This window comes from Orcinus orca, chromosome 6, assembly GCF_937001465.1.
Source record: "Orcinus orca chromosome 6, mOrcOrc1.1, whole genome shotgun sequence".
Lineage (NCBI taxonomy): Eukaryota > Metazoa > Chordata > Mammalia > Artiodactyla > Delphinidae > Orcinus > Orcinus orca.
In genome coordinates, this window is record NC_064564.1 from 65939633 (window position 1) to 65963202 (window position 23570).

Here is a 23570-nt window from a genome sequence, read left to right on the forward strand (position 1 = left end):
TCTTTAGGTGTCATAAGTGGAAAATGTATCCCCTATGGAAGAAGTATAGATAATTTATATTAAAAAAGAGAAACATCATGGGAATTTATCTCTCTTGGGTATATAGGGATGACATAGTAATAAGCATGATTATAAAGGAAACACAGAAGATAATAAAGTCTAATATGATACTAACTCACTTTATGTCTGAGGTTTCAAAACTTCAATGTCTTTTATCTTGATTTGTGTGGTTCTTTTTTTTTTTTTTTTAGCTGTGTTTGGTCTTCGTTGCTGCACGCGAGCTTTCTCTAGTTACGGTGAGTGGGGGCTGCTCTTTGTTGCGGTGCGCAGGCTTCTCATTGCGGTGGCTTCTCTTTGTTGTGGAACACGTTGTCTAGGCGCGCAGGCTTCAGTAGTTGGGGCACGTGGGCTCAGTAGTTGTGGCTCGCAGGCTCTAGAATGCAGACTCAGTAGTTGTGGCGCACAGGCTTAGTTGCCCTGTGGCGTGTGGGATCTTCCTGGACCAGGGCTTGAACCTGTGTCCCCTGCATTGGCAGGCAGATTCTTAACCACTGCGCCACCAGGGAAGTCCCCGTGTGGTTCATTTTAGAAGATGAGAATATCACAGAAAAAGAGTAACATATTCACGTTCTGAACTTGTCAGAGAATTCCTGATTTGGTAAAATACAATTCCCAGAGAAGAAGTCAGACAGGTCTTAGCAGTTCTTAAAAATTAATTCTCTGAGGATAGGAAAGAAGTTTCCTCAAACCTTTCTTAAAACAGGGCTCATTCATATCAAAGAATTAATAAGCCCCCTTAAGCTCATAACATACAGTCATGGAGTAATTGGGCTCATTTGGAGCTAGTGCTCTTCAAGATCTCTTTTATCTTTAAACGACTTCAGATTTGAAATGCCTTGTCAGAAATAGAAAGAAAGAATAAGGACAAATCCCCAGTGCATACAGGGGATTCTTCTTCTTTTTTAGTTTTAATTTTTTTTAGTTTTAATTTTTTTTACTTTTCATTGTCTTTCATTCTTATTGATTTATATTACTAGTAAACACAGTATTTTGCAGTATAACAAGCAGTTTACTGTTCAGTTATATGATTTAGGAGGAGGACATAAAATTTAATCTTTTTTCTTCATAGTCCAGTGTGGGACAGATTACATACCCCTCTACCTATGCACACATTTATGAATATATACATATATCTATTCATATACACATGTACATATATAAATGTATATATACACATGTATTTATATATAAGAATAATTATAAATAAAATAATATATTATATATAAATGAAATCAACTATTTTTCCCTCTTTTATCTGCCTCTTCCCTTTCCCTCCTTGCCAATGATTTCTTTTTTTTTCTTTTCCCATTTCTTTTCTTTTTCTTCAGTCTTCTTTCCTCTCTTCCTTCCTTTCTTTCTGTCTTTCTGTCGTTTTTGACTTATGCTACCCTTGGGATGGCTTTTTCAATTTTCTGCTTTGAGAGCTAGTAGGAGTACATTTTCCTAAGAGCTCCCAGTGTTTAGACTTGGGGAAAAGAATTGTGTTCTTCTAGCCAGAACATCCAGCTATAGTTGTTTAAAATATATATGCTTCTTTATGGGGCACAATGTGGCCAGGGAGTGATGCCTGAAGATGTGCCACATGGGTCTGCACTTCCATTTTGTCATCATGATGGTAACCAATTATGCTTGTTGTGGTAACCTATCATGCTTATATAGAAGTTACAGTATGTGCAGAGCTCATTCATCACATTCTCTTTTTTGATCTGATTTTGACACCAGTTCTGTAAAACTGGGACTTTTAACCCCATTTTATAATTAAAGTTTAAGTTACAGACCCAATATTGGGGAGAGCCTTGGTGACCTCCCCTTCTTCCTTCCTTTCCCCTTTCTCCATCTGCACATATATCTTAGGTGCCCATGTTCCTACATTACAGCCTGAGAACCCCCACTGTTGATCAGTCTACCACTAACCCATCAAATTACCTTTCCCCTTGGCCATAGTTTATTGGTCTAAAGGTGAGTGCTTGATCTGAGCCACATTAATCAGGGTCCATCTTTAGGATTTTAAAAACTAGAACTGAGAATTTAGCACCTCTTCAGTGGTACAGCTTTTAGAGCATTTGTCTCCATTATTTCACTGGAAACAGCTCTTATCAAGGTCACCTATGACCCCCTGTGGTCCTATCCAGTAGTCAGTTCTCAGGCCTCATTTCTCCCCACCATTCAGCAGCATTTAGCATCGTTCATCAATTCCTCCTCCTGCATTTTTTCCAGATGACTTGTGGGATATCATTGTCTCTTGCTTCTCTTCCTACCTTGCTGACTATTCCTTCTGAGCCTTCTTTGCAGATTTGTTCCCAGCTCCCAATCTCCAACAGTTGAAGACATCTGGGGCTCAGTCCAGGCTTCTTCTACTCTCTATCTTGGGCTACCTTTGGTTCTCTCCTCTTTTACCTCCACATCCAATGCTTCAGCCTATCATGTTGACTACCTTCAGAATATATTCAGCCTCTGACCATGTCTCACCCACTCTACCACGTTATCTCTTATCTAGATTATTGAAATAGCCTCCTAAATAGGACCCAGGCCTCCACTTTGCCCCCCTACAGTTTCATCTCCATGCAGCAGCCAGAGTGGTTCTACTAAAACATGAATCCGATCCTTTCACTTCTCAGCTCAGTATTTTCCAGTGACTTTCCATCCCAGCGTAAACACCCAGATCCTTACAACGATCTTGGATTTATATAGTCTGGGCATTGTTACCTTTCTGATCGTGTCTCTTAGCACTCTTCTTTTCTCCCACTTCTACTCTAGCACACTGGCCCCTTGCTTGTCCTTGAACATGTCAAGAGTATGTTCCCACTTAGGAGTCTTTGTGTTTGCTGTTCCACCAAATATTCTTACTACTTTCTCCCTAAAAGTGGTCTCCCTGACCACTTTTATAAAATAACACACACCACCACTACCACCACAACCACTCAGCACTCCCTAACGCCTTATACTGGTTATTTTTCTCCATAGCAGTTAACACTACCTTATATATTATTTGTACATTCGTTTGTTCTGTGACTTTTTCCACTCCACGAGAACACGAGCTCCCTGAGGGCAGACATTTTCCTTGTCACTACTATTTCCTTAGTGCCTAGAGCAGTGCCCGCCATGCAGTCAGGCTGAAAGGCAACAACTATTGAGTGAATAAGTAAATGTAACAATATAGAGCTGAGAAAGGCAGAGAAAACCAGTCTGAAAAAAGGAGAACAAAGCCAGCATTCTGGGAGGAGCAGAGACCAGGTGAAAGGTGCATCCTGACTGAGCCTGAGTCCCTGATTGTTCCAGGTGCTCAGGTGCATTTCTGATCTCCTGCAGCTTAGTGGTTCAGTTCTCCCATAGAATCTATGGACCTTGGTGTTTAAGTGGCCTTGAGTTGGGTTTCTGTATCCACCAGAATCTAACAAGTACTGTACACCATAGTCATACATACAGAAGGAGTACAGGTCCAGAATCCAGGTCTTGGATTTTTAATCCAGCATCATACCAGGCATTTCTGCAGTTCAAGTCCCTTATATGATTACAGGGCCAAAGATGTAAGTGCCAAAATCCACTTGAAACAAGGACACAGAGGGTGTCAAATGTGAATGATTTCCTACCAAACTTGCTAAACATCTGCAGAGGGTGCAATCGCTTTCCTTATAAATACACATTTTCAAGATCTGAAAAGGTACAAGCAACACATAGTCTTTGCGCACCCCATTATTGATCAATTTATGATGATAAAGAGTAGACTTTAGGGCTTCCCTGGTGGCGCAGTGGTTAAGAATCTGCCTGCCAATGCAAGGGACACAGGTTTGAGCCCTGGTCCGGGAAGATCCCACATGCCATGGAGCAACTAAGCCCGCGTGCCACAACAAGAGAAGCCCCCGCAATGAGAAGCCCACGCACCGCAATGAAGAGTAGCCCCTGCTTGCCACAACTAGAGGAAGCCCGTGCGCAGCAACGAAGACCCAACACAGCCAAAAATAAATAAGTAAAATAAATAAATTTTAAAAAAAAGAATTTATGGTGCAAACTTGGGTGCTGTCCATGGTCCTGCCAATTTAAAGTGAATTATTTCCAACTGTACATCAAAGGCTTTATTATGATAAACAACCCAAATTAGAGTTTATTCTGACGAAACATCAAGAATCTGAAGGTAGACAATCAAGTAGCCGCTCAGATTGGGATAATAGGGAGCTGTGGAAGAAATCTTGGACTGGGCATTAGGAGGATCTAGTGCAGTGATTATCTGTGTATTTGTCTGTCTGGCATTCATTTACCTTTCTTCAGTTAACAGCACCACGATTTTCCTTTGATCAATCTATCATCCCCCATAGCTCCATACAATTCAGGTAGAGTTGACCTCACCCTCCACTTCCCCCTCCATTGACCTGTCATTGTTGCAGTGAAGGATCATAGTTCTGTGTGAGATCCCAAACTGCAGTGAATCAGATGAGAGCTCCAAGAGTTAGCTTTAGTGACCCGTACCAGTTAGGGAAAGCTTCACTACTTTGGAGGACAAATAGGACAGGAACAAAAGTGAAAACAACATAAAAGGGCAGGACTTGAACATGGAATACACTGGCCTCAGGTGCTGAACGGAAGACTGTGCTCAGGAGGTGGACTGCTTTACACAGCCTCCCATCAAAAGAAGAGATAAAGTTACCTGGGTCCTTGGGGAGGGTGTCCCTCATGAAGTCATCCACAGAGAGAAGATTTCAGCATCTCTTTCAGCAGATCAGCAGTACTTTGAGTCAAAGACCAGTCAAGAAGCAGAGTGAGGTTCAGGAAGGGTGATCAATGGTCACATTGGAATAAGAATGAAGAGTTTAATTTCTCAACATTAGTTGAGATTTTGATTGGAACAACAGACATAAAGTAAGTACTTGCCATACTATGAGGTAAATGCAAGAATACATGCAGGACATTGTAAGAATATAATGGATGAACACATTGTGTGGTGGTGTGGTGGGGAGACTGTTCAGAGATTAGTTCCCGGTAGAAAGATAAGATATAATATGTGAGAAAGGTTCATTGCAGGCATAAGGTACAACATGAGCAAGTGACAGTCAGTGGGCATGTTCGTTAGAATCAGTAGGTGTGTTTGTAGAATTATAAGCTGTTCAGTGCTGCTGGCGCCTAAGCACAGGCAAGGACAGTTGGAAAGTGAGCTGAGAAGGAAGCAGGGGCTGGATCACGAAAGGCCTTTGATACCATGAGAAAGAATTAGGACATTCCCACAGGTTGCAAATTGGTAAATCATGGGCTAATTTTGACCCTCGGATATTGTTTGACCTACACAACATTATTTAGAAAATTGAAATATCATTTAAAGGGCTTCCCTGGTGGCGCAGTGGTTGAGAGTCCGCCTGCCGATGCAGGGGATGCGCGTTCGTGCCCCGGTCTGGGAGGATCCCACATGCCGCGGAGCGGCTGGGCCCGTGAGCCATGGCCACTGAGCCTGCGCGTCCGGAGCCTGTGCTCCGCAACGGGAGAGGCCACAGCAGTGAGAGGCCCGCGTACCGCAAAAAAATAAAAGAAAAAAAGAGAAATATCATTTAAAAATTAGGAGGTTTTACATATCAAAAAAATCTAGATTTCTGATCTTTCTAGAAATAATTAAAAGATCTGGCAATCTTGGACCTACATGGTGATATGGTAAAAAATTACCCAGAAACAAATATTATCTGTCTTCTCTGAATGGGGCATATGCATTTCCAGTTCCCAACAGTCCAGTTCCAGTACACTCCACTGCTTCCTCAACTGGCAGCCAGTCTCTCTCTTTTTTTATCTGCATGGCCCTTGTAGTAGTGAGAGTATCTGGGAAGGATTCAAAGTCTGAGTTGCCCCCAACATGCTGTATGTCTACAAGTAGGCCATTTAATCCCTCTGGTCCCCAGTTTCCCCATCACTTAAATCCTAACTAGTTTATTCCCAAGGTCCCTTCCTGTGCCATTATTGTATAATTTTATTATAATTAAAACAGTGATGAAAAATGCTCTAGCACTTTAGTTTTCAAAGATTTTGTATACATTTGTCACAGCTTCTGTGAGAAAAGTACTACATTCCTGATTGAATGGATAGTAAACTGAGATCCATAGAGGCTAAGAAACAAATCCTGCGCCCTTTCTCTCACACTGCACTATACTGTAAGGCTGTGCTTGAATTTCCGTCTTTCCAATATTCCCCAGGGTTGATGCATACTGATTAAAATAATGAAATGCAACCCACTAGCATGAGATAAAACGTATGAGATGTAACTCCAAGGCAATGGGATAGATTCCATATGACAAACAATATACTTAACTCTCATGTTTCTTGTAAGATGTTTTGGCATCTTGGGGAAGAAGGAGCTAAAACTGTGCCCATTAAGAAGGTTTTCAGTCATTTCTTTTCAGACAATTTATTCAAGCATAACATCTTTGAAACAATTTTGTAATCAAGTCTGAAAACAAGTTTTCAATCCTCAGATGCAATAAAGCCAGGGCTAGTGAGGTAAGAGGGTGTGCCTGCAGGGAATGCAAATGTCACTGGTTTCATATATAGAGGCTTTGGCTCTTCTTATGTGTTCATCTAAAAGGAGAGGTAGGGGAGGGGAAGAAAAATAAATAAATGAGAGGAAGCCAGACTTCTAATGATGGGATGGCTTGCTGTCTTCATGATAACTGACAAGGTAACCAGAATACCAGACTTGTGAAGTCATATCCAGCAACCAGATGTTTTGCTTCATACAGGTGAATTTGAAGTTGCTGGAAAGAAGAGACATCAGATACACAATAGAATTACAGGAGTCTGGCTTAATGATTCACATATGAAAGAGAGACCAGAGCCAAAAGCTCATCACTCCAGTTCATTCAAGAAAAGTATGTGAACTGGAAGATACTTGAGAAAATGTTGCTAACTCAGACAGAAAGGTGAGAGGACAGCTTAGCATGTGATTATGTATCACTTCTGTTGGGAAAACAGAAAGGCATTACGTAGCTGTCTTTAAATTGTGTATGTGAGGCAGAGTAGTTATTATGATGCTCCTGTGAATTAACATAAGTGGTATACATTATTTTGCAGAAGAGATTTTGCATGTTTGAGATGCTGATTGTTGGACGGGCATCCCAAGCTGAATGGTTTGACCAGCAACCGAACCAAACCGCCTGCTGACTCAGTGACTTTATTGGAAATATCCCAATTATCACCCAAGGGCATTTCTTTTTTCTTTTTTCTTTTTTTTTTTTCGGTACTTGGGCCTCTCACTGTTGTGGCCTCTCCCGTTGCGGAGCACAGGCTCCGGACGCGCAGGCTCAGCGGCCATGGCTCACGGGCCCAGCCGCTCCGCGGCATGTGGGATCTTCCCGGACCAGGGCACGAACCCATGTCCCCTGCATCGGCAGGCAGACTCTCAACCACTGCGCCACCAGGGAAGCTCTCTCCTTTTTTTTTTTTTTTTTTTTTTTAATAAATTTATTTACTTTGGTTTTGGCTGCATTAGGTCTTCATTGCTGCACGCGGGCTTTCTCTAGTTGCGGCGAGTGGGGGCTACTCTTCGTTGCGGTGCACAGGCTTCTTATTGCGGTGGCTTCTCTTGTGGAGCACGGGCTCTAGGCGCACGGGCTTCAGTAGTTGTGGCTCGCGGGCTCAGTAGTTGTGGCTTGTGGGCTCTAGAGCACAGGCTCAGTAGTTGTGGCACACGGGCTTAGTTGCTCCATGGCATGTGGGATCTTCCCGGACCAGGACACGAACCCGTGTCCCCTGCATTGGCAGGCAGATTCTTAACCACTGTGCTACCAGGGAAGCCCCCCAGGGCATTTCTAAACTATTCTTATGAGGTTGCATTCTGGATTGGGGTCTGGAGCACTATGTGGACGCAGCTCCAAAACTTAGAATGAGGGACAGCGAAGTGGGAGAAAGAGAAAATGAAAACAAAATCCATTTGATTTAAACTAAACCTGCAAATTAATAACTGTAAACATATAAAGGAATCTAATGGTAAGAAAGACATGAATTCATTATAGATGAGATTTATTAAATTTATTAATTTTATTTTATTAATTTATCTGACAAAGACTTTGAACTAACTTGAATAGTTAGTTGAATACCTTGAATACCTAAATACTAATGTTTAAGGTATTCAAGGAGAAAAATGAAGAAATAAAATTCACTGAAAATAAGACATTGTAGAACAAAAGTAACAGAAATGAAATCTGAAATGAAAAAGGATGAATTAGAAATCTTGGAAAATAGAAAAAAACCGTAGTCTTTGAAATACAAAATTTCTTTATATAAATACTTATAGGGAGAATTAATGAATTGGAAAGTAGTACTGAAGAATTCACTCAGAATGCAGCATGGAGAGGAAAAGGGACAAAAAAATTAAAGCATGTTGAAGAGGCAATAGACTGAGATTGAGAGGGAGGGACCAACACTGACCATTGTGTACATTTTGATGGCACATTATGACCCTATGTATATAATTCCTAAAGACAGGCCAGACAATGCTATATTTAATGAAAATTTACATGTGTGGTAGGATTATACAAAATATGCAAGGAAATGATAAACACCAGATTCAAGATAAGCTGTTGCTTCGTTTGAAGTGGGGCCGAAGTTAGGGTAAAAAATACTTCCATTGCCACCATCTCACATTCTCTTTGGCTCATTCCACCTCCCTTTGGAAAATGAGAGTCAGTCACCATATCCTCAGAGCTTCCTGTTGTTGATTACGGGGTGGGCAGACTTCAGTGGGATATGGATAAATACAGTCTACTAGTTATCTGGCCTTTCATTGCTTTTAATTAATATGGTCTTCACTACTAAAACAAACATTTTAGTTGTATCTGTATTTTTTTTTTCTTTAAACATGTGTATCTAAAGAAAATATGGCAAAACATTAGGTTTTATTAGGGTGCCACGATGGGTATCTGAATGTTGGTTATTTCAGTCTCATTATTATACTTTGTTGTAGAATGGAAATATTTCATTTGAAAATAAATTTATAAAATAAAAAAGAATAAGAAGCTATGTAGTTGGTGTCAGTGTTTGGGGCACTGGTTCTGGAGTCAGATTGGTTGGGGTCATTTCCTAACTCTTCAACTACGGGGCTGTGTGACTTTGGGCAAGTTGCCAAACCTCTCTCTCCATGCCTTAGTTTCCTAATCTGTGAAATAGTTGTCATAATGGTGTCTACTTCAAAGAGGTACTTGAAGAGTAAATGAAAAAAATTCTGTATATATGCACACAAAGCTAGAGAATTTAGAAAATATAGATATGTAAAAAGAATAAAACCATGTCATTTGCATCATATTAATATCTTAGTGGATAAACCGGCATCTCTTTTTCCTTGTGGATGTGCATATAAATATAATCCTAATAAATGTAAGCCCCTCATGCAGTTTTGGGTCCAGCAAGCAAAATTAATATTTAAGAAATCTAATTCTTTATTGCCACTTCTACAAAACCATGAAGGGGTTCAAATACATTTCCATACTAAGTTTTCACAACTTTCATCTTCTCTCCCATTTCCTCACACCCTGATGCTGTTCTACATCCCCTAGGAAACTCTTCCTCTTCCCCAGCTCAAGATACCTTTTCTCTACATTAGCACTTTATTATGTAGATTCAGTTGCCTTTTAGATGTAAGTCCTCCTTTTTCTTCTTCTTTAGTTCTGTCTCTGTCTCCATTACCCAGATTACACATCACAAAACTCAAAGAATTTGAGAAAAACAGAACTCTTTTCTTAAGGTAAGATGTCATTGATGGGGATGGTATAGGTAGCCTGGGGGTCATGGAGGCAGCAGTACTGGTAACCTGGGCAGGCAAAGACTGGATTCATTTTGGAGATAGAGGGAGGAAGAAGGTGAATATTACAATGTTACAATTTTTATCGTATTTCCTATTAACATGAGATCATAGTTTATATTAATTTGAAACCAACTTTTTAACGTAATGTATTACAAATATTTCTTTGATATTTTTCTATAACACCGTTTTCTTTGCATAGTATCCCATAGTATAGATTAAACATTTCTCTATAGTTGTTTCCAAGTTTTTATTACTATAAACAAAGCTTTGTTGAGCCCCCTCATAGCTATATCTATGTTTATATCTAAATTTTTTTTTTTTTTTTTTTTTTGCGGCACGTGGGCCTCTCACTGTTGTGGCCTCTCCCATTGTGGAGTACAGGCTCCGGACGCACAGGCTCATTGGCCATGGCTCACGGGCCCAGCCGCTCCGCGGCATGTAGGATCCTCCCGGACCCGGGCATGAACCCGTGTCCCCTGCATTGGCAGGCGGACTCTCAACCACTGCGCCACCAGGGAAGCCCCTATATCTAAATTTTTAGAAGAGGCATTATCGGGTTCACGGATATACCAAATATCTAAGGCTTTTTTTTTATAGTAAAAAAAAAATCAGCACCAGTGTTGTGTGTCACAAATGAGTTTTCTTCAAGTATTCATGTTTATACCGAATATCCTTAGGATAGCTACAATCCACAGAAAATTTGGGGGGAGATTTTTGTTATAGTCTATTGTCTTAACCTTTTTGGCAGAGATTTAAACTAAAGAGGCTTTTCAGTGATACAGCAAATCTGTCATTAAATACTAGGCAGACCCAGGATCAGATAAAATTAATATGAAAGGACCTTTGTAAGAGGATGGCTTTTGAGGGTCCTGTGACAATGGTCAGGAGACCCAGAGAAGGAGAGAAACACTTGTCTGAGGCATACTCCCCACTCTCCAATGAAGAAATGAGAGAATCTGCTCAGCTCCTGGAAACTCTACCTTTTGATTTGTCTTTCTGGGATTTTATCCAGACTTCCTTGCGCCTGCCTCCTGCCATTGAGTTTCATAATCTCATTCAGTTTGCACTATCAGTAGTAATTCTGAGTATGAAACAGACAGTGGGGAGAGGGGAAAATGAAGGGGGTGGAGAAAGGAGAAGAAGGAAAGAAGCAAGAAAAGAAAGTGTTTGCCAGGCTAGGCATACTGTCATGGAAGGGAGAAAACTCGAGAAATTCTTTAGGTTAGCCATATTCAAACCCTCTCAACAGATAAAGATGTTTATCTCCACAAATTGTTTCAGATAATTGTGAGAGACATAAATCTCAACTTCAGCTGTATTAATGATTGTGAACTTCCCAAATTCTTGTATAACTTTGAGTACAAATCATACAATTTGGTACTTGCTGGCTTTGTTCTGATTTATTTCTTGAATACAAATCTTGATTCTCTAGTGACATTATAATTTATTGGTGGCCTGGATCGAATCTCCTTTGGCATCTCTCCCCAGCACACTGGGCTCACAGTATGAGTATGGGGTTGTATTCAGTATCCCATTTGCTTACATGTGCATTAGGATGAAAATCTCTCATTCTCAAGATTTAAAATTTTTAATTTAACAGAAAGAGAAAAACTAGAATGTCTTCTCTAGAGCTGGAGGTGGAATTGGAATTAAACCTCAATGCACACTGGAGGTCTGTATGGAAGAAAGACTAACTTACTCTGTGTAGAGGACAGTACAGGGTTTCCAAAGGTTTCTTCACATCCATCCTTCCATCCATCCATCCATCCATCCATCCATCCATCCATCCATTCCCTTAGCAAATATTCACTGAATATACACAATGCTCTGTAATCAAATACTTTCTCTACTTGAGATGCTGTCTTCCCATTCTCTCTAAAGCTTCTATTTAACATCTCAGCTCAGATATTATCTTTTCAGAAAAGCTTTTTCTGATCCTATAGACAATTTTAGATGCCTCTTTTCCTATGTACCACTTTGACCTGGACATACCCCCACAAAATAAATTATAATACTGTAGTATAAACACTTGTTTGCAGTGTGACTCTCACGGGCTATCTCTACTACCTCTGGCACCAGTGCAGTATCTGGCACACAGCAGATACTCATAAATATTTGTGGGATAAATGAGTGAATAAATGACTATTAACATTAAATGTCAGAATGAGGCACTGGCACTGGATGCTCCCAATTTTGAGGCTTCCATTCAGTTGCAGTCTAGGTAGACCTTACATGAATGTCAGAACAGATTTCTCCAGCAGCAGGTGGAAGCAGGGAGTCCTGCACAGAAGGCAGCTGAAATCAATGCTTTCAACACAGATGGGTTCTGAAAAACAAGCCCAACAGGTTTGTGTCAATTAGGGGTAAGTAGTTCTTTTTAGGGATCTAGAAATGAAGGCCCAGCTAAGTAAGCTTCTGACTTCGTGGTTCCACCTCTATGCAAATTACTTCTCAGTATCCAAATGAGTTGGCAAAAAACTTGAGTCTATATTTTATCATGGCATACCCTTCCAGGAATTTCAATAGTTGGCTATAAATCTCTGTACATGTTAACTGAGGAACTTTTCCTAGGAAAGCTTATTTTAGATTAAGACAATGAGAATCAGAGCAACATTTATATAGCTCTATAGCTGAATAACTTTCTGTATATGTTGGTTGAGTAAAACAATTCTTCTTTGCAGATACTTAAAAATTATAAACACCTGAGAAACAAACTTCTGTAGACCAATCTGGGCCTCTAACTCCCATCGCTTATAGTGTGTTAGAAAACAGTCTGTGTTTCAAACAACAAATTTACAAACAGATTTTTGGCACCCAAGATTTGTGTGTATACTTCTCAACAACTTACAATGGCTCTCTATTGCCACTATATGTCTAAACTTTAAACCTGGTGTTCAAAACCTTTTTATCTTTCCAGAATTATGTCCCTTGATTCCTCCAAATAACCCTGTGTTACAACCAAACTCAACTACATGTGCTTACTAAACCTACAATGCTTCCAGCTGCTACACATTTGCTCAAGCTGTTCCCCACTTCTCTTTGTTAAAATCCTATCCTACCTTTGAGAATCAACTGTAACCTTTCCTAATCTCCCTCAATTAAGTATGACCACTTCCTCCTATAAATACCAAAGGTACTTTATTCCTGTATTAAAAACAAAAGATGATGGTGCCATTTATTGAGCAAATCCTACATACTGACCTTTGCACTAAGCACTTTACAAACATTGTTTAATATAATCCTCAGGACAGTTATATGGGGATAGGCATTAATTTTACATGTGCCTCTTCCATGGTGCTCACTCTTTATCTACTGTCTGAATGCAGAGAGGGACAAGGTCCTAGAGCAGGGGTCAACAAACTGCAGCCCACTGCCTGTTTTTGTAAATAAAGTTTTATTGGAACACAGCCATACTTATCTATTTACATTTATTTTATATATATTTATTTATTTATTTTTGGCTGCATTGGGTCTTCGTTGCTGCACGTGGGCTTTCTCTAGTTGCAGAGAGTGGGGGCTACTCTTCATTGCGGTACACGGGCTTCTCATTGCAGTGGCTTCTCGTTGCAGTGCACGGGCTCTAGGCATGTGGGCTTCAGTAGTTGTGGCACACGGGCTTCAGTAGTTGTGGCTCATGGGCCCTAGAGCACAGGCTCAGTAGTTGTGGTGCACGGGCTTAGTTGCTCCGCGGCATGTGGGATCTTCCCGGACCAGGGCTCGAACCCATGTTCCCTGCATTGGCAGGCGGATTCTTAACTACTGCGCCACCAGGGAAGTCCTCGATTTACATACTGTCTCTGGCTCCTTTTGTGCTGCAGTGGCAGAGCTGAATAGTTGTGACAGAGACCATATGACACACAAAGCCTAAAATGTTTTCTAAATGGCTCTTTACAGAAAAAGTTTGCCAACCCCTGGACTAAGAGATGGTGAAAGCACATGATGGAAGGGTCCTGAGTCCCCGATTAACCATGTGGAGCAGAACTCTTCATTCCCCTGCCTCGCCAACCCGCATTGAACTGCGATGGAAGTAAGAAACAAATTTTTATTCTGTTAGTATGTTAAAAGTTCTGGGTTACTTGATCTAGTAGTTAGCCTAGCCTCACTAAAGTGATGTAAATATGCTGTCTCTCCAGGACAGCAATCAAATGATTCCTCTTTCCAGGATCCAGGAATATGTGAAGTGTGTTGCTGATTTCTTCTATTGACTTCTGATGCCTTTTAAAAATTACAAATGAATATAAGAAAAATTCTAGGACTTCAAATTAGGATATGCTTCACAAAATAACTTCCACAAATGCCATGGCAACTGAGTTGCTAGTGATTTAACTAAGTAAATAAACACCATAGGAAAAAAGATCCCAACAATTTCTGAGGCATGTACTTAGCTGGTGTTTGAGTGGGGAAGGTCAAATTGAGAAAATCTGTGAAGCTCTTCTACATGCCAGGTCCCTCCAGAGTTAGAGGAACTGAAACTAAAAAGCAGATACTTATTTGATCATAGCTTCTCTCTTGGAAGAGCGGTTTGTTACATCTTTTTATTCCTTCAATGAAAAATGCTAGGAAAGGAACCCGGAATGAGATAAAGATGAACTTTCCCATGATCTCTGGCATACTGAAAGTGACTGCAATTCCTATTGGGAATTTGAATTAAGTTAACAGCCATTATCAGCTTATCTTTGGACTATATTTTTTTTGGAAGGAGAGTAGCCTAGTCAGTAATCTACACATTCTCCAGCAGTGGCCATTTGAGTTCCTTGCCCATTGCCTTCCTTAGGATCATGGGAGGAAGATGTTTATCCTCCTTTGGTGGTTGTTTCTTTGCTTTAACAGAACATAGTGATCTTGGAACAATAAAGCTAGTTATAGATTAACTGATCCTAACTTTTCAATTTTGCAGAACCATCAAAGTTCAAGTTGGATAACTATTGCTAAGATTATTTATGAGGGCCCTACCCAAATATTTTCCATGCAAGGTACAAGCATAAGTGTGTACTGACAATAGTGTGTCTTTCCTGCTACTCTCCCATGCATCTAGACTGGGTATTGCAAATTGATATCCACAGTCCACATTCCTCCTGCAGACATGCTCTCTTTGGTCTGCATAGTGTTTTAAAATCAGAATGACTGCACACAAAAGTCAAGGTTTGAACTTCTCTTAAAAATTAGGACAGCCTACTGGGCCTGCATTTCTGTGTACCAATAATAGTTTAGAGCTAGAATTATATGCACGTTCCAGCTGGATGTGGTTCCCAACACTCTGTCTTATCTTGGTTCTGACCTGCCTCAGCCTTTACATTACCTGCCCAGCTCCTGTCGGCACTGGAGTTCCTGGTTCTCACTCCAGGGTTCCTTGCTGTCTCCTCTGCTTATCTCAATTGTTTTAAATAGAAAGACGGCTGGATTTGGAGTCAGATAACCTTGATAGGCATCTTAGATCTACCATTTTGTGACTCTGGGCAAGTCATTTGATATCTCTAGTCTCCTTGTTTATAAAATGCCTGAAGCAAAAGATAGAATGTTTTTCAGATTAGCCAAGGTAATGCATGAAAAAAATGGCCTTGGTTTCAGTCGCTCACCTTCTCCTTCAAGACCATTGCCTCAGTCTCCACCTTGGTAACCCTGCATCCAGTCTCTTCACTCCTCTATTCCATGGTTTTTAATGTTTCATTTACTCAAAAGCATGTTGAGCACCTACATGTTGAGCACCTACTCTGGCACTGGGCTGGGGATTCAACGGTCAGTGAGAACAGACTCAATCACTATCTTTATGAAACTTACAGTTTTAATGGGGGAGGCAGACATAAATCAAATAATCATACAGATAAATGTAAAATTGTAATTGGGGCAACTCTATGAAGGAGATGAACTTGTCATTAAGAGAACATATGATGGGGCCCTTGATGAGGCCAGGGAAGTCAGAAAAGGCTCCGAGATCTAAAGGATAAGGAGTTGTACAATTGAAGAGGGTTTAGAAGAATATTCTAGGCAGTGGGAACAGCATGTATAAAAGCTCTGTCGGGGAGGAACATGAAAGGGATGAGGCACTAGAAGAGATCCAGTGGGTCAGGTTTAGAGGGAAAGAGGAAGAGTGGGAAACAGACAACTTGGGGGAGGTAGGGATCAAATGGCATTGTAGGCCATGCTTAGGAGCTTAATCTTTATCTTAAGAGCAGTAGGAAAGCCGTGGACAGTTTAAGCAGGGGGAAGGTACGACATGATCAGATTTGCTTTATGAAAAGGTAACTCTATTTGTAGGGTAGAAATCAGATGGAAGGAATATCAGGTTGAATCCTATGAAGTTGCCACATGTAGACTATTTGTCCTATAAGATGGCAATTTCATAGGATTCCACCTGATAAAGGGGATGCAGGGTAAACCAGATAGGAGGCTAGCAAGAGATGATTAGTGGCTTGGACTAGGATGGGGCATTGGAAATGGAGAAAAATGGACAGATCTGATAGATATTTAGAAGGTAAAAATCAGTGAGCCTTAGTGATGGTTGGTGCAGGGTATCAAGGACAACTCCCAGACTTGTGTGCCTTAGTGGGAAGTGGTGTCATTCATGAGTAGGGTGCTTTGGCAGATGACCAGGTTTGGTAAGCAGGGACGATTCCACATTCAGTGCAAAGTGCCTTTGGAACAACAACCCCAAGGAGATGAACTTTGAAAGTGTCTCTACAGAAATATCTTGCCTTGGCTTTAGCTGGATTCCTGGGGGATGAATGACCCTAGGCTATGTTAAATCATCAGCTAGAGGTTCCACATTATGAATGTTTTATAAATTAAGGCCCCAAACCTGTGTGATGTGGGCTCAGAGTTTTGATTTTCACAGGTAATTATTTTTACCCCTCTCAAAACCCCAGGCAGATAATGTGTTTATGCAGGGAGTTCAGTTCTATTCTTTCCCTCCTTTGGGCCTGAACTCACTTTTTTTTTTTTTTTCTGTAGGTGTTAGAAGTCTAGCTCCCTTGCCCCAGGGTGTCCGTAACTCCACCTGAAACTCCTGTGGCCTCCTCCTGATATCCGCTCATATTTGTTCCTCTGACTTGATTTCATGCTATTCTTGGCACTTGAAAATTCTTTTTTTTAAAAATCAAACTTGGTTACATGGAAGGTATTTTTTGTCACATTGTATCTAGTATTTCTATGTGGTTATGTGGCAAGGGGCCTATTTGGGTCAGCTCAGTGGGCTGGGTGGTCACAAGTGGTCCAGGTAATTTTATATTTTTAGAATTATTTTATAACGAAGTATGACACGGTATTCTGCCTTTTTTTTTTTTTTTTTTTCTTTTTTTTTTTTGCGGTATGTGGGCCTCTCGGTGCTGTGGCCTCTCCCGTTGCGGAGCACAGGCTCTGGACGCGCAGGCTCAGCGGCCATGGTTCATGGGCCCAGCCACTCCGCGGCATGTGGGATCTTCCCGGACCGGGGCACGAACCCGTGTCCCCTGCATCGGCAGGCAGACTCTCAACCACTGCGCCACCAGGGAAGCCCGGTATTCTGCCATTTGACATAAGTATACATCTCTTGTCACAAGAGAGGAAAATCTTGCAGAGTGGTTGCCATCTGGCATTGGGCTTCAAGCTTCTAGAATATGAAAATTTGTATATGACCTGGGTCCTAAGCTTGAATTCCAATGCTAAAGAGCAGCTAGTTTGCAGGAGCCCAAGAAGGACATTTCTGATCCCTTACCACAATGTATGGCACCCAGGAGTTGCTGAAGAGATGTCTGTATAATTGAAAAGGAATTGAAAAAATTTTAATTGGAGAAGATGGGAATTCTTGGCATATCCTTCATGGTGTAATAAAAATCCTGGGATTAGGAGAGAGAGATGTAATCAGGATGTTTTTTCAAGACCCAGAATGATTTGTAGTCTCAATATAGCATCCATCTTACTGTTCCCTGGCATCTAATCTATTCATAAAATGTAGATGACAACCGTGCTATCTCTGGTTCTTAGATTACATGTTTATGGATGATTCATTTAAATTCAAATATCATATACTAGTTATTTGCTATGTGCAAAGGTTTGTTTGTTTGTTTTTCTTTCTAGGTTCTATGAGGTATAAAGTGATGACTAAGACCCAGGGTCTACCCTCAACTACTTTATAGCCTAATGGTAGGGGGTGGGGACAAAAGCATACAATTAAAATAAAAATAACTAGCCCTTATCAAATGCTTTCAGTGTGCCAGGCACTGCGCTAAGAATTTTACATGGATTAGCTCACTTAACACTATGAAGTAGGCTGTTATTGTCTTTGTCAGTGAGGGAACTGAAGCACAGATAGGTTAAGAAATGTATACAAGGTTACATAGCAAGAAAGACTGAGTCGGGATTGAAACCCAATCATTCTGATTTCAGATGTCAAGAGTTCAAATATTCTGCTGTATGGCAGCCCAAATAATCCATGTTAGAAGATGTTCATACCTTAACAGATGTTCAAGCTCAGGCTGAGAGCACAAAGGAAGTGTTTGGGAAAAGCTTTATAAAGAAGTTTATTCTTCCATGGTCTTGAAGAATGAGTGGCATTTTGACAGATAGTGATGAACAAAGAGGGTCTAGGGGTAGGAAGTTGTTGAGCAAAGGCAGAGGGCACAAGAAGGCACCTTGGCATGTTTGGGAAACAGCAAATAAACAGTCCAACATGGCCAAGTATGGGCTGTTTGTGTGAGATAATGCAGGAAAGGAGAGGTAGATGGGACTTGAACTTCAGATAAAGGACTTCAGAGCAGGAAGTGGGGAGGGGTGTGCAGCATTCTTTTCATTGTTGGTCATAAATAACGTAAAGCCCATGAACAATTGAAGCTTCCAGAATTGACTTGGTCTACTTTCATTTGAGAGCAGAAGTGGAGAAAAAAAAAATTGGATGGCTTCAGAGGTTTTAAAATCTGCTCTGAGGTTCAAAGGCATGACATATACACACTACTATATATAAAATAGATAACTAATAAGGACCTACTGTAGAGCACAGGGAACTCTACTCAATACTCTGTAATGGCCTATATGGGAAAAGAATCTTAAAAAGAGTGGATATATGTATAACTGATTTACTTTGCTGTACAGCAGAAACTAACACAACATTGTAAATCAACTATACCCCAATTAAAAAAAAAAAAAAGACTTCTTAGCCTGGGGGCTCTGGACTCATGAATAGGCTTCAGAGGGCCTGGCACCTCAGGAAATCGTGGGCAAAGTTTTGTGTTGCATGAACATATATGCTTTATGTCTAGGGAGGTGGTCCATAAGATGCATCACTTTCTCTAAGCATTCATAAGGTCCTTAGACCTTATGATGGTCTAAGGAGAGAAAGTCAGCAACGATCTCATTGGGGCCTTCCTCGGAGTCAGGAACTGGAACCAATGTCCTATTGTGTATCCTGAAACTTTGAGATTCTGCAGAAGTCAAAACTGAGAGTTTGAATTCCCCACTGATAAGCAGAACTTTCCACAGAAATATCATCACCATTAATCAGTAGAGGCCTGCCTTGTGTCAGCCTCTGCCTCAGGATTGCAGGTTATCTTGGTTAGCAGTCCTAACCAGGAAGGTATTAGGTAAAGCAAACCGCATTGTGAAAGTGTCAATAGGAACTGGGTCACTTTTGAGCTTCTGCCCCTGGATGTTTACAAGGGTAATAGGAAGCTATAATTTCCAGGCAGATGACAGCTGTCTGGAAGGATTTCTACCATTGCACTTTTAATCCAACCCACCGGAGTCACTCAACAGTAAAACAGCCTTGACAATTGTCAACTTGTGGGCCAGGCCTATGAGAAAACCCTTCATTTCCTCCTGTTTGCAAAGCTTGCCCAGCAGGCCCTGCCATCAGTGACACCAGCTGAGGCGACTGAGGGTGGGAAGCCAGAAATGCCAGTGATGAAAACAAGGTTTCCAGGTAAATCCTTTGGTTTGCAGAAATAGCTGTGGTGGAGGCCGCTTTGGTCATTAGTGTTGTGTTTTTATATAATGATACTCTTTGATAAAGAGAAACAGAGTCCTGTGTGTATTAGTCACGATTAGGACTGTCTGCAGGTGACAGAAAACTGAAGACAACAGTGGCTTAAACATGATAGATATTGATATCTCTCTCATGTAAACCAAATCTAGAGTTGGGCAATCTGGGACTGGTTTGGCAACTCCATGGTCAGCAGGAAACCAGGCTCCCTCTAGTTTATTCCTTCCTCAAACCTAGGGAGCTACTGGCTCCTCAACCTCCAGCCTGGAGGAAGGAGAAAGAGGGGAAGAAAGGAGCCCCCTCTTTTAAGGACACTTCCTCAGAAGTTTCAATTCCATATACATCCCATTGTCCAGAACACAATGGCTGAAACTAGTGGTGAAGATGGTTGGAATGTAGTCTTCAATATGGGCGTCCAAGTGTCCAGTGAAATATTGGGGGCCCTATTCCATACATACATATATGGACAATTAGATGTCTCTTACAGTGTCCTCAGAAAAGATGAAATGTTTTGATGCTGTTTTGATAACTCTAGAGACCTTAGCAAGCCTGGATACTCCTCTATGTATTTAGGTTATTTAGTTAGTTCTCCTCCTGCCATGAAAGGCACCTTTAAATAGATAGCATCCTTTATTTTTGTTAGCAGGAGTGTGAGAAGCAAGATTTCTCGATTCACTCACTCATTCATTCACTCACTCATTCATTCAGGTATCAGTACTGTCATGGCAGAGATGGTCAGCTATTCACCACATTTATGCCTCCTATTCAAAGCATAGAGTTGCTCCTGGGAAGTGGTTGTCCAGCTAGGGGCTAGACTTAGCCTGTACCATAGAGGTGGGCCCATATGACCAGCTTTTGCCAATGGAATGTGAGCAGAGGAGATGCATCCCTTCTGGGAAGAGGTGGTTAAAAAACAAGCATGCTTTCTTCATCTCCTATTTTCCTACCTGCCTCTGGAAGCAAGGGATCCTGAGGCCTATCAGATGGCAGAGCCACAGGTGGAAGGAGCCTGGGCTCCAGAATCACCCCAGGAAAGCTGCCCACCAAATATGCACACTGGACTGTTACATGAACAAGAAATAAACTTCTATCATCTTAAGCTTCTAGTATGAGGGTGTTCAGTAAGTAGCCTGCTCTGATACAACACTAGGTTGAGGGCTCAGCTCTCACATCAGATAGAACTAGATTCCAATGCCACATGCAGTACTTACTAGCTGTGAGATTTCAGGTAATTTCTACTAATCTCTCTGACATTTATAAAATGTGGCTTAATAATAGCACATACCACATACCACATACAATATTTTTTTTGTGAGAGGCTAGTACCTATTAAATGCATCATCCATGTTGGTTTTTATTCTTATAATCACATCTTGTTGAGTTCTTCCTTTTCTATTCTATTAGGGTAGCTTTTGCTAATTTAGGGAGCAATCAAAAAGTTTGGGGGCTTCCCTGGTGGCGCAGTGGTTGAGAGTCCGCCTGCCGATGCAGGGGACACGGGTTCGTGACCCGGTCCAGGAGGATCCCACATGCCGCGGAGCGGCTGGGCCCATGAGCCATGGCCGCTGAGCCTGTGCGTCTGGAGCCTGTGCTCCGCAACGGGAGAGGCCACAACAGTGAGAGGCCCGCGTACCACAAAAAAAAAAAAAAAAGTTTGGGCTCTCTCACTTAGTTCTTCTCTTGTGCCCTCCAGGTTGTGGGTCTCTCTGCTGGTGGTCATCAGGGATTCTGCATAGCAGATGTCTCATTCCCCAGCTACTCTGTAGTTGGCAGAATAATGGCCCAAAGATGTCCATGTCCTAATCCCTGGAACCTGTGTATGTGTTGTTTTACGTGGCAAAAGGAATTTTGCTGATGTGATTAAGTTAAGGACTGATAGATGGGGAGATAATCATGGATTACCAAAGTGGGCCCAATGTAATCACAAGGGTCCTTAAAATATGGGAGAGGGAGACAGAGAGTCAGAGAAGGAGATATGATGATGGAACAGATGTTGGAGTGATGAGGTTGCTATAGCTTGCAAGATGGAAGAAGACCATGAGCCAAGGAATGCAGGCAGCCTCTAGAAGTTGGAAAAGGCAGGGAATGGACTCTCCCCTAGAGCCTTAGAAGGAACACAGCCCTGCCAAACCCTTCATTTTAGCCCAGCAAGACCCATATCAGACCTCTATCCTACAGAACTGTAAATAATAAACGTATATTGTTTGTCCTTAAGTTTGTAGTAGTTTGTTACAGCAGCAATAGGAAGCTAATGCATACCCTACTCCTAACATGCTTTGTTGCAACGTTCATGTGAATTTCTTTTTTGTCATCTTGGAATATAATTGCTTTACAATATTGTGTTAGTTTCTGCTGTACAACAAAGTGAATTAGCTATATGTATACATATATCCCCATATCCCCTCCCTCTTGAGCCTCCCTCCCACCCTCCCTATCCCCTCTAGGTCATCATAAAGCACAGAGCTGATCTCCTTGTGCTATGCGGCTGCTTCCCACTGGCTATCTATTTTACATTTGGTAGTATATATATGTCAATGCTACTCTCTCACTTCATCCCAGCTTCGCCTTCCCCAACTGTGTCCTCAAGTCCATTCTCTACATCTGCATCTTTATTCCTGCCCTGCCACTAGGTTCCTCAGTACCATTTTTTTAGATTCCATATATGTGCGTTAGCATACGGTATTTGTTTTTCTCTTTCTGACTTACTTTACTCTGTATGACAGACTCTAGGTCCATCCACCTCATTACAAATAACTCGATTTCGTTCCTTTTTATGCTTTATTGAAACAGGAGGGAAAATCTCAGAAAGGACTCACAGTGCAAAAAGGACAAAGGTCAGGGTGGGGTGGCTAACATGAACTTTCCTTTGTATCATACAAGGAAAGGTACTTCAAGACTTGGGCTTGCCCAAGGGGGCTGTCCCCAACCCTCCAAGGATGCTCCTCAATTTCTGGCCAGGCTCTCCATCTTTGTTTTGTGTCATGGACACTTCATGGCACCCCTGCCCCAGCCCTCCCACTGCAAGCTGTGAGCCTGCCAAATCCCATACTAAGTGCCCTTTAAGTAAGAACATGTCTCCTATTTCCCTATTGGCAGGGCTCTGGCTTTGAACTTGAGCAATAGTGGATCCCATACTTGTAGTGACAGCTTTGGGATGTTTCTGCCCCTCCCATCCCTAGACCAGGGAGCAACATAAAAGGAACACACTGACTGTGTGTGTGTGTGTGTGTGTGTGTGTGTGTGTGTGTGTGTGTTGAAATTCACAGAAGCCATTTTAAATTGTACAATTTAATGGCATATAGTACATTCATAATGTTGTGCAACCATCACCTCTATCCAGTTCCAAAACATTTTCTTTGCCCCAATTAAGTAGTTCTGATTAAGTCGTCACTCCCCAAGTGCCCCTTCCTCCCAGGCCCTGGCAGCCACCATCTGCTTTATGTCTCTATGGATTTATTTTGGAAATTTCAAATAAATTGAATAAAACAATAATACAATATATGGCCTTTTGTGTTTGGCTTTTTCCACTTAGCTTAATGTTTTTGAGGTTCATCCACATTGTAAAATGTTATCGGTACTTCAATTCCTTTTCATGACCAAATAATATTCCATTGTGTGGCTATACCACTTTTTGTTTATCCATTCATCCATTGATGGATACTTGGGTTGTTTTCCCCTTTTGGCTATTGTGAATAATGCTGCTATGAGAATCTGTGCATGAGTTTTTTCTTTGAATACCTCTTTTCAATCCTGCATGGACCTGTGTTTTCATATCTCTTGGGTATATTCGAA